This window comes from Callorhinus ursinus, unplaced genomic scaffold (genome assembly GCF_003265705.2).
Source record: "Callorhinus ursinus isolate GAN/ISIS: 27379988/994484 unplaced genomic scaffold, GSC_fseal_2.0 scaffold54, whole genome shotgun sequence".
Taxonomy (NCBI): Eukaryota; Metazoa; Chordata; class Mammalia; order Carnivora; family Otariidae; genus Callorhinus; species Callorhinus ursinus.
This window is the reverse complement of record NW_027397116.1, coordinates 3469278-3482467: the sequence shown is the minus strand read 5'-3', so window position 1 is coordinate 3482467 and position 13190 is coordinate 3469278. Positions and strand designations below refer to the sequence as shown.

At 47.0% G+C, this 13190-nt stretch overlaps 1 long non-coding RNA gene and 1 pseudogene across 1 annotated transcript in view; both read left to right on the top strand.

The window, feature by feature from the left end:
- Positions 1–13190, top strand: part of LOC112839260 (uncharacterized) — a 90203-nt gene that overhangs the window by 39277 nt on the left and 37736 nt on the right. The window contains exon 7 of the long non-coding RNA XR_012375635.1: positions 3999–4139. This is a non-coding gene — a long non-coding RNA (uncharacterized lncRNA). The remainder of the gene's footprint in view (positions 1–3998; positions 4140–13190) is intronic.
- Positions 7368–12760, top strand: LOC112839157 (septin-10 pseudogene; annotated as a pseudogene).

Here is a 13190-nt window from a genome sequence, read left to right as displayed (position 1 = left end):
TGCTGCTGGAAGCTTGCCCGCTTGGCGGCTTTGAAAGGTCTCACCCTTTCCCTGCGTTTGCAAGTGAAGGGGAGCCAGGGGAGAGCCACATGACAATGAGCTTGCCAGTTGACACCTTTGTGATGTCAGCAGCCTCAGGAGACTGCCTGGCTGAGGGAGGGAGAGTCCTGCCTCTCTCCCCTTCTGGGTGGTGTGGGGGTGTTTTGTGTATCTCGGTAAGCTGGCTGTCCCTGGGGGAATCAGGGCCTGCAGTGTGGGGCTGGGGGGCTGTGCTGGGGTTCGTGTGTGTGTGTGTGTGTGTGTGTGTGTGTGTGTGTGTGTGTGTACCAGGTCCCTAAGAGGTGTAGTGGAGGATTAGGTTAGCTTGGATCCCCTAATCCACAGGCTATAGAGGGACCTTGGAAGTAGCTTCTTTACTGATGAGCAAAGCGACTTGTTTTAAGGTCAGTTCTCCGAGTGGGTCCTTTCCTTTGTAAATGAATTTGGACAGGTGCCAGTTTTTGGTGGTGTTGGGAGAGTATGGGAAAGGGGAGCCTCCTTTGAAATGAGGAAAGGGAATTCCTCTGATAAGGTGGTCCTCTTCAGATTGCTTTCCTAGCCTGCCTACAGCTCTGTCTGCATTTGGAATATATATGTGTGCTAGTATTTTAAAAAGCCTTTAGAGTAAGTATAAGGTACTCCCCTCAACCAAAACCCAAATGTATAAAAAAAATCCGAGTGCAATGATATGAACTATTTCTTACCATTACTATTCTTCTAGACTTTTAAAATAGTGAGTGCCTCTCTAGAGCTCTAGTGGGAGTTTATATTCATTAACTATTTGAGGGATGATGGGAGGGGGGGTCTTTGGGGGGAGGGATAGAGAGTCTGGAAGCTTAAGAGTTAGGATGTATCATTTACTCCATGGAAGAAGGCACATTAGGCAGAAATGAAGAAAAAGCACCTCAGGAATTAAGATTTATATTTGGGGGAAAATGGGATTTGATATAGAACTTAGCTGTGACTATTAATAAAATAATGCAACCTATATTTAGCTTAGCACAGTACCTGGCACCTGGTATGTAATAAATATTTATTGAATGAATGATGCGTGAATGTCTCTGATGGTTTGTTCCCTTCTCTTGCTTCTCTGCCAAGACAGAAATTAATAAACTCAAGTGGATTTGTGGCTGGTTAGCTAATGCTTGATTATGTTTACTTACTCAGCATTCCTAGGGTGACTGGCCGTGAATTAAGATGATGACTTAGGAGTATTTACCAAATTGAAAGTGACCTTATTTAAGTAGAAATTTCAAACACTTAAAATAATGACCCAAAGGGTAGTTGTACTCATTGAAGCAGCATTTTATTGATAGGGGAGCCACCCTTTCCTTATAATTAAAAAAAAAAAGTTCCTTGCTAGATCTTAGGTGATTGCCTGGGAGAGGAATGCGGCCCGTGAAGGCTATGGGGGAGGAATTAATTTCCGGAGTGATGGCTTCTCCCGGGTGGGGGGGGAGGGGCCGCGAGTAGGGGGTGTGGCTTGGCGGGGGCGGGGGTGGGGAGGCTGCTTTCCCAGTGGGCTGGGTTTGTCATCTGTTTCCTTCTGGTGAAAGCTGATCACTGGTCCGCCAAAGCTTATGGAGTGATTTTGCCCACTTTCCACCTTTTCTTTTCTCCCTCTTTCTGACTTCTCCTTTCCAGAGGAGCCAGGGTCTCCAGGTTTCCCCATTTAATTTCTAGCCTCCTCGCGGGGCCGAACTTTCTCCAGGCAGCAGCCTCTGGCTCAGGCTTAGCTTAGGGCAAGTGTTTGGCCTTAGGAGGGCAAGTGCTCTCACTTCGAAAAGCCTCGGACAAATGAAGCACACTAAAAGTTATTGGCGACGCTGGTCAGCTATGTCTCTCCCTGGAACATTGCCATTTTAACAAAGCACCGGGAATAGCTGTCAAGGCACAGCCCTTTTGCCCGAGGTAGCTGTGTGTGTTGTGCTCGCAAGGTCTGCATACCCACAGACTGGTTTCAGCTTTGCCAGGCTAGACCAGATCTCTAAAGTGCGTTCCGCTTTTCGAGACTGAGTACTATTTGCTGAATAGAGAATGAGTGGACTAGACAAGAGAATAGAGAAAAAACTAATGATGTGATGTATGGTGATTAACATAACATAATAAAAAAGAGAGAGAGAATAGAGAATGTAGCTGATTCAGAACCTTTAAACCTGATCTCAGAACCTTTAAACAATTTCTCTTCAAGGATCATCTGTGAGACTATTATTTCAGGGTTCCTGCTTTGTAAAGTTCTGAGCTAGGCTGTTTGCCCTTGGCAGAGTTGCTTAACGTCTCTGGGCTTTATTTTTCTCATCTCTATATGGAGGGAGGTGAACTAGAGAATTTCCAGCTCTCCTTAGGACTTCCAAACTCTTATAGAAGTGGAAGGTCTCAGGCACCGCAGGGAGCCACTGGGGGAGGGAGAGAGGAGAGCCTTCCTATTCCTTCTGCTTACACCATGTGGCCCCACTTGGTCAGGTGGCTGCAGAAACAGAATTTGCTCTCCCCAGTGAGCCGCTCATGCAGTTCCGGCAGCAGCTGGGTTGCCCTTAGTGTTTACAGCTGTTTGATGAGCCCACCTCTGCCCTACCTCCACCGGGTTGGGGTGGGGCATCCTTCCATAGTACAGGTGGGTATCAGGTGAGCACACTGTGGAGCACCTGGTTATCAGGTTCAAATTCACTAGCTGGGGGGCTGGTCTGGGCCGGCTCCTCTTTTTAACTGTATCTGACAGAGTCACTGCCTTCCCCACTTTTGAGGGTCAGTGTGCTTCCCACAGCCTCTCATGACCCAGAAGTCCCTGATGTTAGAAGAGGAAGGGGCAAGGTCAGGTAGAGCAAAGTGCACACGACCTAGGCACTCTGTTTCTGTCGCTCCCAGGGCCTTGATTTCCTTTCTATAAAACAAGGCAGGATGCGCTCTGAGCCACGCCTCCATGTCCCCCCCACAATGTAAAGTTCCATCAAGACCCCGCCTGTGCAGCGGGGGACAGATGCTTGGAGCCTTAGGCCCCAGCACTAGGGACAGAGATTCAGGCTGCCTGAGCCCTGCTCAGGAGATTGGACCCTTACAGAGTGCAGGCCAGGAATGTGACCGTGTTCCCCAGGGATGCCTTTGTTTTCAGGCTTTCTCCACATGATACATTTCTGCAGCACTCATTCTCCAGAGGAACCCAACGGAAGTCTTGAAATGGCATACCATTTTGGGGGAATTGGATCACATTCTCAGCTTCTAACAAACCTATATACTCTTGCCCACGGCTAGGCTTCTGTGGACTGGTCATGATGCCTGAAATTCGCACTGTGACTTTGCCCGAGCCCATTGATTTGGGAGGAGAACACAGACTCTCTTTCACCTTGGAAGAGACGACTGTGGTGTTGTAAGAGCTTCAGAAGGAGAAGCCTCCTCACTGAGTGACCTTGGGCAAGCACTTCAGCTTCTATGGACACGTCTCCTTTTTGATAAAATAGGGAATTCGAATCTTGCCTTACCAGGGTTGTTCTAAAGTGATTTAATACAGCACAGCGTCTGCCGTTTACTATACAGCCTGTCAGGCATGTGATCCTCCCAGCAACGTCATGAGTCGTGTGGCTTGACCCCATCTTATAAATGAAGGAAAAGAAACTCTAACAGGTGCCAGTTTGTCCAAGGTCACAGAGCTGATGGGTGATGAAGGTAGGATTTGGCAAAAGTTTTACTCCTGAGGGCACGCTCTTAGTTACTAAGCGATACCCCCACCACAGATGCAAATGCCTCAAAATGCTCATTATTGTTTTTACAGGCTCCATGGAATGAATTGTCCCCTCCTAGGCACTAAATGGTCCATTAACTTCAGACCAGATCAAACCACCGTTGCTATGTGACCTATTTACACTTTGGGGTTCCTCGCCTTTCAGAAGCCTTCAACACTTCTCAGCTTTAAAGTCTTACATTCACCTTTGATATTGTTTTGTATAATTTTCTTCCTTTTGCAGGCAAGGAAGCTAAAAGGAAAAACAACTTTCCTAAGCTCACTCAAAGAATGAGTGGCAAAGCCAGCAACCGTTGACTCGTCGATGCCTCAGGTGACTCAGATTCCCTGTGTAGCCACTTCTGTAAGGAGAATTCCTTCCAAGGTAATCTGGAACATGCTATAGCCATTGGCCAGACCACTGGGCATTTCATACTTATCAAAGCCGCAGATGGTGCATAACCACTCTAGTGGAAATGTCTCTATAATCCAGCATGGCTACCCTACCCCCGGTCTGCCCTTGGGAGCAATCTTCGACACTGAAATTCTAAAGCAGTGGAAGCTTTGGCGGTCTCTCAGAATTCGTATCTCTCAGAGGCTCTGGGAGGTTAGGAGGAAGACCGAAGGAAATTGAGTCCTGTCTCTCCTTCAGCATTCTTTGTGGATAGATTTTCAGGAAAATATGTTCTGTGAGAAGTAGAAACTTGGAGCACAAGTGCCTCGGGCATTGGGAGAGGTTTCCCCACTGGGTGCCATGGTGAGGCGCCCATCTTGGCATTTGGCGTAGAAATGGAGGAGACCGTTCATCCTGAGAGAGCCTGGTGAGAAGATCTCTAAGTCTCAAAGTGTTCCTAGCATCTTTGAAAGGCTCTTAGTGTTTTGGAAGGGCCGGCTGTCAGAGGGACATGGAGTGATACGGATGTGCCATCGTGATATTCCCAGGCTGAATGGGGGAGACCCAGGGAGCTCCAGGGAAGAAAGCTGACTCGACCATGGGCCTTGCGAGGAGCGTCCATACTTCTCATCAGAGCCCACGAACCCGCTCCCACAGCCGGGTCTTCCCAGCGTTTCACTTCCTGGGCAGACTGAAGAAGTTACGTCTATGGTCTGGCCATGGTCTCAGTGATACCCAGTTGGGGGAAAGCAGATAGCAGAGCGACGGGTTAACATTGTGATAAATGCTTTTGTTCCTGTCGCCAGGCAGACTCTCAGTCTGAGCTCTTCTGCACGAGACTCCCAGTGTCCCAAGTGTCAGGGGCAGGATCACTAACCTGTCGCAGGGTGCAAGTAGTCCCCATTTCACGGAGCATGCTATCTACCTTCCTGGAGAGCTTGCTTCAGACAAAGTTCTCTCCACTCCCCAAGCCAGAGAGGATGAAAGGTCAGGAAAATGCCTCTGAGAAAACCCTGGTGCGTGCGTCCTGCTGTGTCATCTGGCCACTCGCCTTCACCCCTGCTCTCCCAGCCTACAGCTGCCACGCTTCTGTGCAGAAACGGGCCACGCTGGGTTCCCTCTGAGAGAGATTCTTTTGCTGTTGCCCTAGTAACAGAATTATTAAACCAAGTTCCAGCCTCGGGAGTATTTGTGCCTGGTGAGGTAATGTCTGTCGCATGCAGCCTTTTCATTCCCACCCCAACCCCCTCGCTTCAGGCCCTCTGTGCCTCACACCTAGACTGATGGGCTCGGCTCCTCCCTGGCCCCAGTACCACCTGCTTCTCCCACCCCCCCCCTTCCCGGGGTGGCTCCCAGCTGAGCAACACCCTTTCTCAGGCTCAGAGACCCCTTGTTGGCCAAACCCCGCATTGGCCTGGCATTCAGAGCCTCCCACTGTGGCCCATAGCACCTTCCGAAGCCCACGATGCTCCTTTCCCAAAGCCCACAGTGCTCCCTCCCAAAGCCCACAGTGCTCCCTGTGTCTTAGCAGAGCAGGCTGCACCTGCAGGCCGGTGATGGAGTAGATCCCAGAAGAACAAACACGGAGAAGCCACAGGACTTAGGTGGCGACTGGTCGGTGAAGAGGCAATACATACAGGGGAGTGTTTAAGCATCTGGGCTTCAGAATGAGACTGTGTATAAAATTTGAGCTCTCTCACTCAATAGCTGTGTGACTTTGGGCAAGTTTCTTTTTCTTTTCTTTTCTTCTTTTTTTAAGATTGATTTATCTTAGAGAGAGAGAGTGTGCATGAGCCGGGGGAGGAGAAGAGAGAGGAAGCAGTCTCCCTGCTGAGCCGGGCTCGGTCCCACAACCCTGAGACCATGGCCTGAGCCAGAGTCCGCGGCTTAACCGACTGCACCACCTAGGCGCCCCTTGGGCAGGTTTCTTCCCTCAAGTCTCAATTTCCTCAAAGGCAACACGGAGACAATGATGGTACCTTCCTCATAAGGGTTTCTCTGCCCAATTAAAGATCTTCTAGAGTGCTTCGCTTAGTACCTGTGCACACAGAATCATAGCAGCCATGTTAGCTGGGATGATGAAGGTGGCTGGCAGGCGAAGGGTGACCCTGTGGGAAATGGGGCCCAGAGCGGCTCCTGATTTGGGCGAGTGGGGGGAAATCGTGCAGATAGAGAATCCAGGTGCAGAAGGAACCCGCTGGTGAGAACAGATAATGTTTTCATTTGGGGGTTTATTGAGTTTGAAGTGTCACAGCTCACTTGTATGATTGTCACTGAGTGCCAGGCACTATGCTGGCACATTCCATACATTCTCCCTTATATAATTCCCACAGCAGCCCCCTGAGATGAGGATTATTAACACATGGCAGGGTTTAGCAGCTTGCCCAGTTGTTAAGCAGCAGAGCTGGGATTTGAACCCAGGCCTTTGTGTCTCCGGAGCCTGCACACTTTTTACCACTGTATGCATTGCTTCCTAAATATCTTGACTCTGGTTAGGAAGTCAGTCCTTTTGTATGTGCGTGTGCATGTGTGTATTGCACACACATGTGCTTTTAGTGCTAAGATGGTCTTTGGGGGAACATAATGGTTTGCATTGCTTCCTGCCGAGGCAGTGGTCTGCCCCCTCACCTGGGGTCCCTGTGTGGAAATTTGGCCCCTAGATTTGGGGACTTCTTTTATGACACATGCTCTCCTGAGCTTGTGCTCCGAGTCAGTGGCTCAGTGCTCACCTCTCCCCTGGTCTTATTCCCAATCTCCCCCCACATGGTGTTCTTGGTCTTGAAAGTGCATTAGTATCTCTGAACCTCACTTTCCTCTTTTGAACAACTTAAGCAGTTATGGAATTGCAGGAAGCATCAAAAAAGATAGATGTTTCTTGAGGAGAGGGGCTGTTTCTGATTTCTCAACATTCCCAGGGCCTGGGCCAGAGCTGGGCATAGACCAGCTGACCTCTGAACGAATACATGACCAACTGACTGCATAGGCTGTTATATATGGTCCTGGGTCCACCCCTTTTGTTTGATCCTACTGAGATTGCTTCCTTTTCCACTTACTGCTGTCCAGGATGGTTACCCCAGTTTTTGTGCTTTGGGGATGACTCTGTTTAAACTTTTGGTGTCAGCTAAACCACGATGGCAGACTTGGGTTACCCAATTGGGTTACTGGTGCTGGGTATTGGGTGTGTGCCCATATATGTGGTGGGGGATGGGGAGGTGGTGGGAGGTGGCAGGTGTGGAGGGACAAGGGAGTAGACTGGATCATATTTCCTCCAGAGACTTTCTTTGTAATGGGGAAGGTGCTCTGAGAACCTGAGGGACATGAATTTACATGCCGTAAATGGAACCCATGCTGTGGTTGAATCTTAAAGACCAATGTGATGGTATCAGGAGGTGAGGACTTTGGGAGGTGATTAGGTCATGAGGGTAAAGGCTAACGAATGGGATTAATGCCTCATCACGGAGGCCTCAGAGAGCTCCCAACCCCTTCTGCCCTGTGAGGGTACAAGAAGTTCGAGACTTGGAAAAGGGCCCTCACTCAACTATCCAGCAGCTTGATCTTGGACTTCCAGCTCCCAGACTGTGAGAAATAAATTTCTATTGTTTGTAAGACACCTGGGCTGTGGCATTGTACAGCGGGGTACAATGAGTTGGCTTGTAACAGGAATATTCTGTTCTTTTAATAACAATGCTTCAACATGGTGACTTCAAAAATATTTTTCCCCCTATCATTCCACGTAGTGACACTTTCAGTAATCTGCATCTGGATTTTGCTGCTATTTAATTAAGACTTCACCCTCTAAAAATGCACATTTAATACTCAGAGTAAACCCTTGACTTGTTTCCTCTGAAGATAAACAGGTGAGATAGCTTCTTGAACTCCGAATTCTGAGATAATTAAGATTAGTTGCCATAGAGAGAGAGAGAGAGAGAGACAGAAATGCATTAAAATGTATCATACCTTCCATGTTTAGGAAATTCATTTCGTTAAATATTCAGGGTCATAAAATCTACCCAGACCCAGATACCTATTAATCTGCTGGCCATACAGTGTCCAGAGTGATCTTTCCTTGTCAGGAGAGGCTTCTAATTGCTCCGCTCCTCTGCTCAGAAACTTTTAATGGCTCACCATTGTCCTGTGTACCGATGGTGCTCAAGACCCTCAGGATCTGACCCAACTTCCCTTCCCCAGCTCATATGCTACCATCTACCCACGTAGGTGCTGGCTGGCGCCTGCTGGCATCTGCAGTGGGCCAAGCCTCTCTACATTATTTACCCTTTGGATTCTCTTTCTTGTCCTCTTGTGGCTTTGTGAGCTTCTGCTCACTCTTCTGGACCCAGCTCAAATTACACATCCCGTTTAAATGCTGGGCCTCTTTGGATTCTTCCAGACAGAATAATCCTAGGCTTTCTTGGACTTTGCACTTTTATGACAATTCTCATTATAATGCACCACAATTATACATTCTCCCCAGTAGACTGAGAGCGCCTTGGGACCCAGGGACCCACTCATTGTATGAATATGTACAATGCCTTATATGAATACGCATATTCATATAATATCTAGCACATAGTAGGTCCTGAATCACTCTTGTTGGAGCAAATTAAATGAACGGCATTACACTGTCAGTTAAAAGTATGTATTATAAAGTATGATATTATAAAGATTTCTTCAGGGAACGAATGATCCGGCCCAGTGTTGTCTGTGGTGCGCCATATAAAAGCCCCACAGTGTTTTGTTGATGGGGGGTTGTCTTTGTACACCTGGCTGCAGGAGCGTGAAGCTAATCTAGAGCTCACTGCTACCCCTTTGGTTAAGTAGTAGAAAGGTCAAAGTTAGAGGCCACAAAAGAATTCCTTCTTTCATGATGCCTATAACAACCTGTGGACACTCTAGACACTCAGTGATGGGAGGCTTATCATTTGATGGTTAAAGTGTGAACTGTGGAGTGAGGTGGACGTGACTCTGAGCTGCATGAATGGCAACTTCCCGACCTTGTCTTCATTTTTGTGATGTGAAAAATGGAGATAATCATATTATATTCCTAAAGTGGCTTTGAGCGTAAATGAAATGTTCAGGCCACACAAACGGGTCCTCAGCACCCAGGAAAGTATTTAACAAAAGGTAGTAGATATTATTTTTGTGTGGTTTTGTAATCGTTCTGGCTTATGAATAGAATGTATAACAGCAATGCAAAATGATGCACTAAGTTTCCCTCAAGAAATAGCAAATGCGGTAATCATTACTGATTTTTTTTTAAAGATTCCACTTATTTATCAGAAAGAGAGAGCGCGCGCAGAAGCAGGGGGAGCAGCAGGCAGAGGGAGAAGCAGACTCCCCATTGAGCAGCGAGCCCAATGTGGGGCTTGATCCCAGGACCCCAGGATCATGCCCTGAGCCAAAGGCAGATGCTTAACCGACTGAGCCACCCAGGCGCCCCATCATTACTGATTTGCTGGCGAGTTACAATATGGTTTGTTACTAGTAGCTGTTCGAGTACTGTCAGGGGCTAGAGCCAGTCCCAGAAGATTCCAAAAGAGCTGCTTAACTAAGGTCATCCGAGGGAAGCCACTCGGATCCCTGTGGTTCTGAGTCCAGCAAGACCAGCAGACGAGGTTCCTGGACCAAACAGTGCGAGGATGTGTTTGATGAGGCTGGGACACAGCTGCGTGGAGACGGACCTTCGGCACAACCACACAAAGGGCACGCAGGGCAGGTAATCTCTCTGTTTGTAACGCCAGATTATAGGAGCCCATCGCCTCCTGTCCTGCATAGGAAACCCCGGAAGAGGAACTTTCTTGAGACATTACATGGAGGCTACATCGGCAGCCGCCTCTCGATTCTGTTTCTATCAGACCTGTGACTCCCAAAGCTTAGCATTCATTTTGACTATAAGAGTGTAAGTATGTAATCTCTGATGCATACATTTATTAAAAATGGAATCTCCTGTCCTTGGTGTTTTCTTAAGGATTCCTCCCTCTGATAATGCATCACCAAAGCAAAGAGTTGCTTTATTTAATGTACTCTGCTTTTATGATACGTCGTTTTCTTTTTCTTCTTTAAAGGAAAGAGGTTTCTGCAATCAATTTACAGTACATGGGACTGGGAGCATGGGAAGGAAATAATGGGTGTGGAAGTCCGTGAAAGAGGCTGAGGTCTGAGATGACTAGGGTGTTCCTGAAGGTTCCAAGAATGCCCAGGGGCTGGCCCCCAGCCCTCATAAAATCCACGAGAGACCAGTGCCCCATCTGAACCTCCAGGAGCTGCTCCATTGTGAACTCATTCTCCTCCTCCCTCCTCTTCAGCGCCTCTGAAAACCATGAGTAGAGCTGAGAGACGGGCTAACTGAGGGGCCCTTGGATGGAGATCTAGCTGGAAAGAGTCTGGAACCAGGAATGTAGGGACCTGAAGTTTAGTCCTGGTGCTTTCTTAAACTCCCTGTGCAACCTTGGACAAGCCCTTCACTCTCTAGTCTTCTGTTTCACCATCTGTGAATCAAGGGAGCTATGTCTTTGGGTCTCGGGTGCCGTGGAGCCAGGCCAGGGACAAGCAGTGGGGCGGGAAACAGCCCCTTCATCTCCTACCGAAAGGCACATTTCAGCTGTCCTTTATGAACACCTCATCCAAGGCAATGATGCATGATTCTGAGACTGGTGTAATCTGGAACTGGCAGCCTGGAGGTCTGGGATAGCCAGGAGTCACTGGGAGTGCAGGGAAGCTATAACCTGGAAGCTCTTTGCTTCCTTGGGAGGGGAGTGGGGGGGGGGTCCTTCCTCGGGAAGCCACCATCCCGGGAGCACGTCAGAATAGTATATTTGTATGAAGTCAGACTCTGGTCTTTGGTCTTGGTGGTAAGGAATCTCCACCCCCCCCCAAAAAAACAAAACAAAAACAATACTCAGAGGATGTGGTGGTCTTTATTCAGAGAAATCAAGGTGAACTGAACAAATCTCAGGACCCTGGTAGAGCAAGAGGGTAAGTTGGGGAATTTTATCAATAAGCAAAATGGGTCCACCTTTGCTCCCTTCGTGGTCCGGTCGCTCGCTCGGGGGCCCGGGCTGAGACCCCCCCCGCTTCACTGGGACCCCCGCCTTCGCTCAACTCTTGCTCGGGACCATGACCTCTGAGGTGGTGCGGCACCTGCTCTATCAGTCTCACATGCCAACAAAAACAACTTGTCTGTCCTCACAAGTATCTGATGATGAACAGAAACAAAAAAAAAGAAGATATTCATTCTTTAACTATGTCTGGCCATGTTGGTTTTGAGAGTTTGCCTGATCAGCTGGTCAATAGATCCATTCAGCAAGGCTTCTGTTTTAATATTCTCTGTGTGGGGGAGACTGGAATTAGAAAATCAACGCTGATTGACGCATTGTTTAATACTAATTTTGAAGACCATGGATCCTCACATTTTTACCCACATGTTAGACTTAGAGCCCAGACATATGAACTCCATGAAAGTAATGTTCGATTGAAATTGACCATTGTGAATACAGTAGGATTTGGTGACCAAATAAACAAAGAAGAGAGCTACCAACTGATAGTTGACTACATAGATGCTCAGTTTGAGGCCTGTCTCCAAGAGGAGCTGAAGATCAAGTGCTCTCTCTTTAACTACCACGATTCTCGCATCCACGTGTGCCTCTACTTCATCTCCCCTACAGGTCACTCTCTGAAGACCCTGGATCTCTTAACAATGAAGAGCCTTGACAGCAAGGTGAACATTATACCAGTGATTGCCAAAGCAGATGCAATTTCTAAAGCTGAATTACAGAAGTTTAAGATCAAGCTCATGAGTGAATTGGTTAGCAACGGTGTTCAGATATACCAGTTTCCAACAGACGATGAAACTATTGCTAAAATCAATGCTTCAATGAATGGACATTTGCCGTTTGCTGTTGTAGGAAGTATGGATGAGGTAAAAGTCAGAAATAAGATGGTCAAAGCTCGCCAGTACCCTTGGGGTGTTGTTCAAGTGGAAAATGAAAACCACTGTGACTTTGTAAAGCTCCGGGAAATGCTCATTTGTACAGACATGGAAGATCTGCCAGAACAGACCCACACTAGGCATTATGAACTTTACAGGCGTTGCAAACTGGAGGAAATGGGCTTTACAGATGTGAGCCCAGAGAATAAGCCACTCAGTCTTCAAGAGACCTATGAAGCCAAAAGACATGAATTTTATGGTGAACGTCAGAGGAAGGAAGAAGAAATGAAGGAGATGTTTGTGCAGCGAGTAAAGGAGAAACAAGCCATATTGAAAGAAGCTGAAAGAGAGCTGCAGGCCAAATTTGAACACCTTAAAAGAGTTCACCAAGAAGAGAGAATGAAGCTTGAAGAGAAGAGAAGACTCTTGGAAGAAGAAATAATTGCTTTCTCAAAAAAGAAAGCTACCTCAGAGATATACCAGAACCAGTCCTACATGGCATCGGGCAGCAACCTGAAGAAGGACAAGGACCGTAAGAACTCCAATTTTATGTAAAGCAAAGGTTCCAGATCACAGAAGGTCATCACAAGCAAAAATTATTAAAATGTTAGAAGTGTGCTTTGATTTTCTTGCTGTTTTTATTTGCTGTATCATTTATTCTATATCTGGCAAATGGCTGTAGTTACTGCCATTTATGGAAAAATATTTTTAAGTGTAAGGTTAATACATAAACCACAGTGGGTGATATCACTTTTATATTCACTGTTGTTAGAAGTTTTCAAGTTGCTGGTTTGTGATGAATCTAAATCATTTCTCCTGCTGCCCAGTTATTGTCACTTACGTGCATTGTACCACAGAGCAAAGTGTCAGTGCCATTGAAAATACAGAAGTCATTCATTATATGGCTATCTGATTGCATTTATATTCCAAGATGAACTCCTTTTTTGTACATACTGAAGGTAAATTTTGGGAAATATGTTTTAAAATGTATTATGTACCTGAAGCTCTAACCTCTTTAATAGTTTCATAGAACTTTTTAATTTTTGATACCATTATCCAATTGGTAACATGATCCTAAGCTTTTGTATCAAATTATGTAACGTGGCCTTCCACAGTTC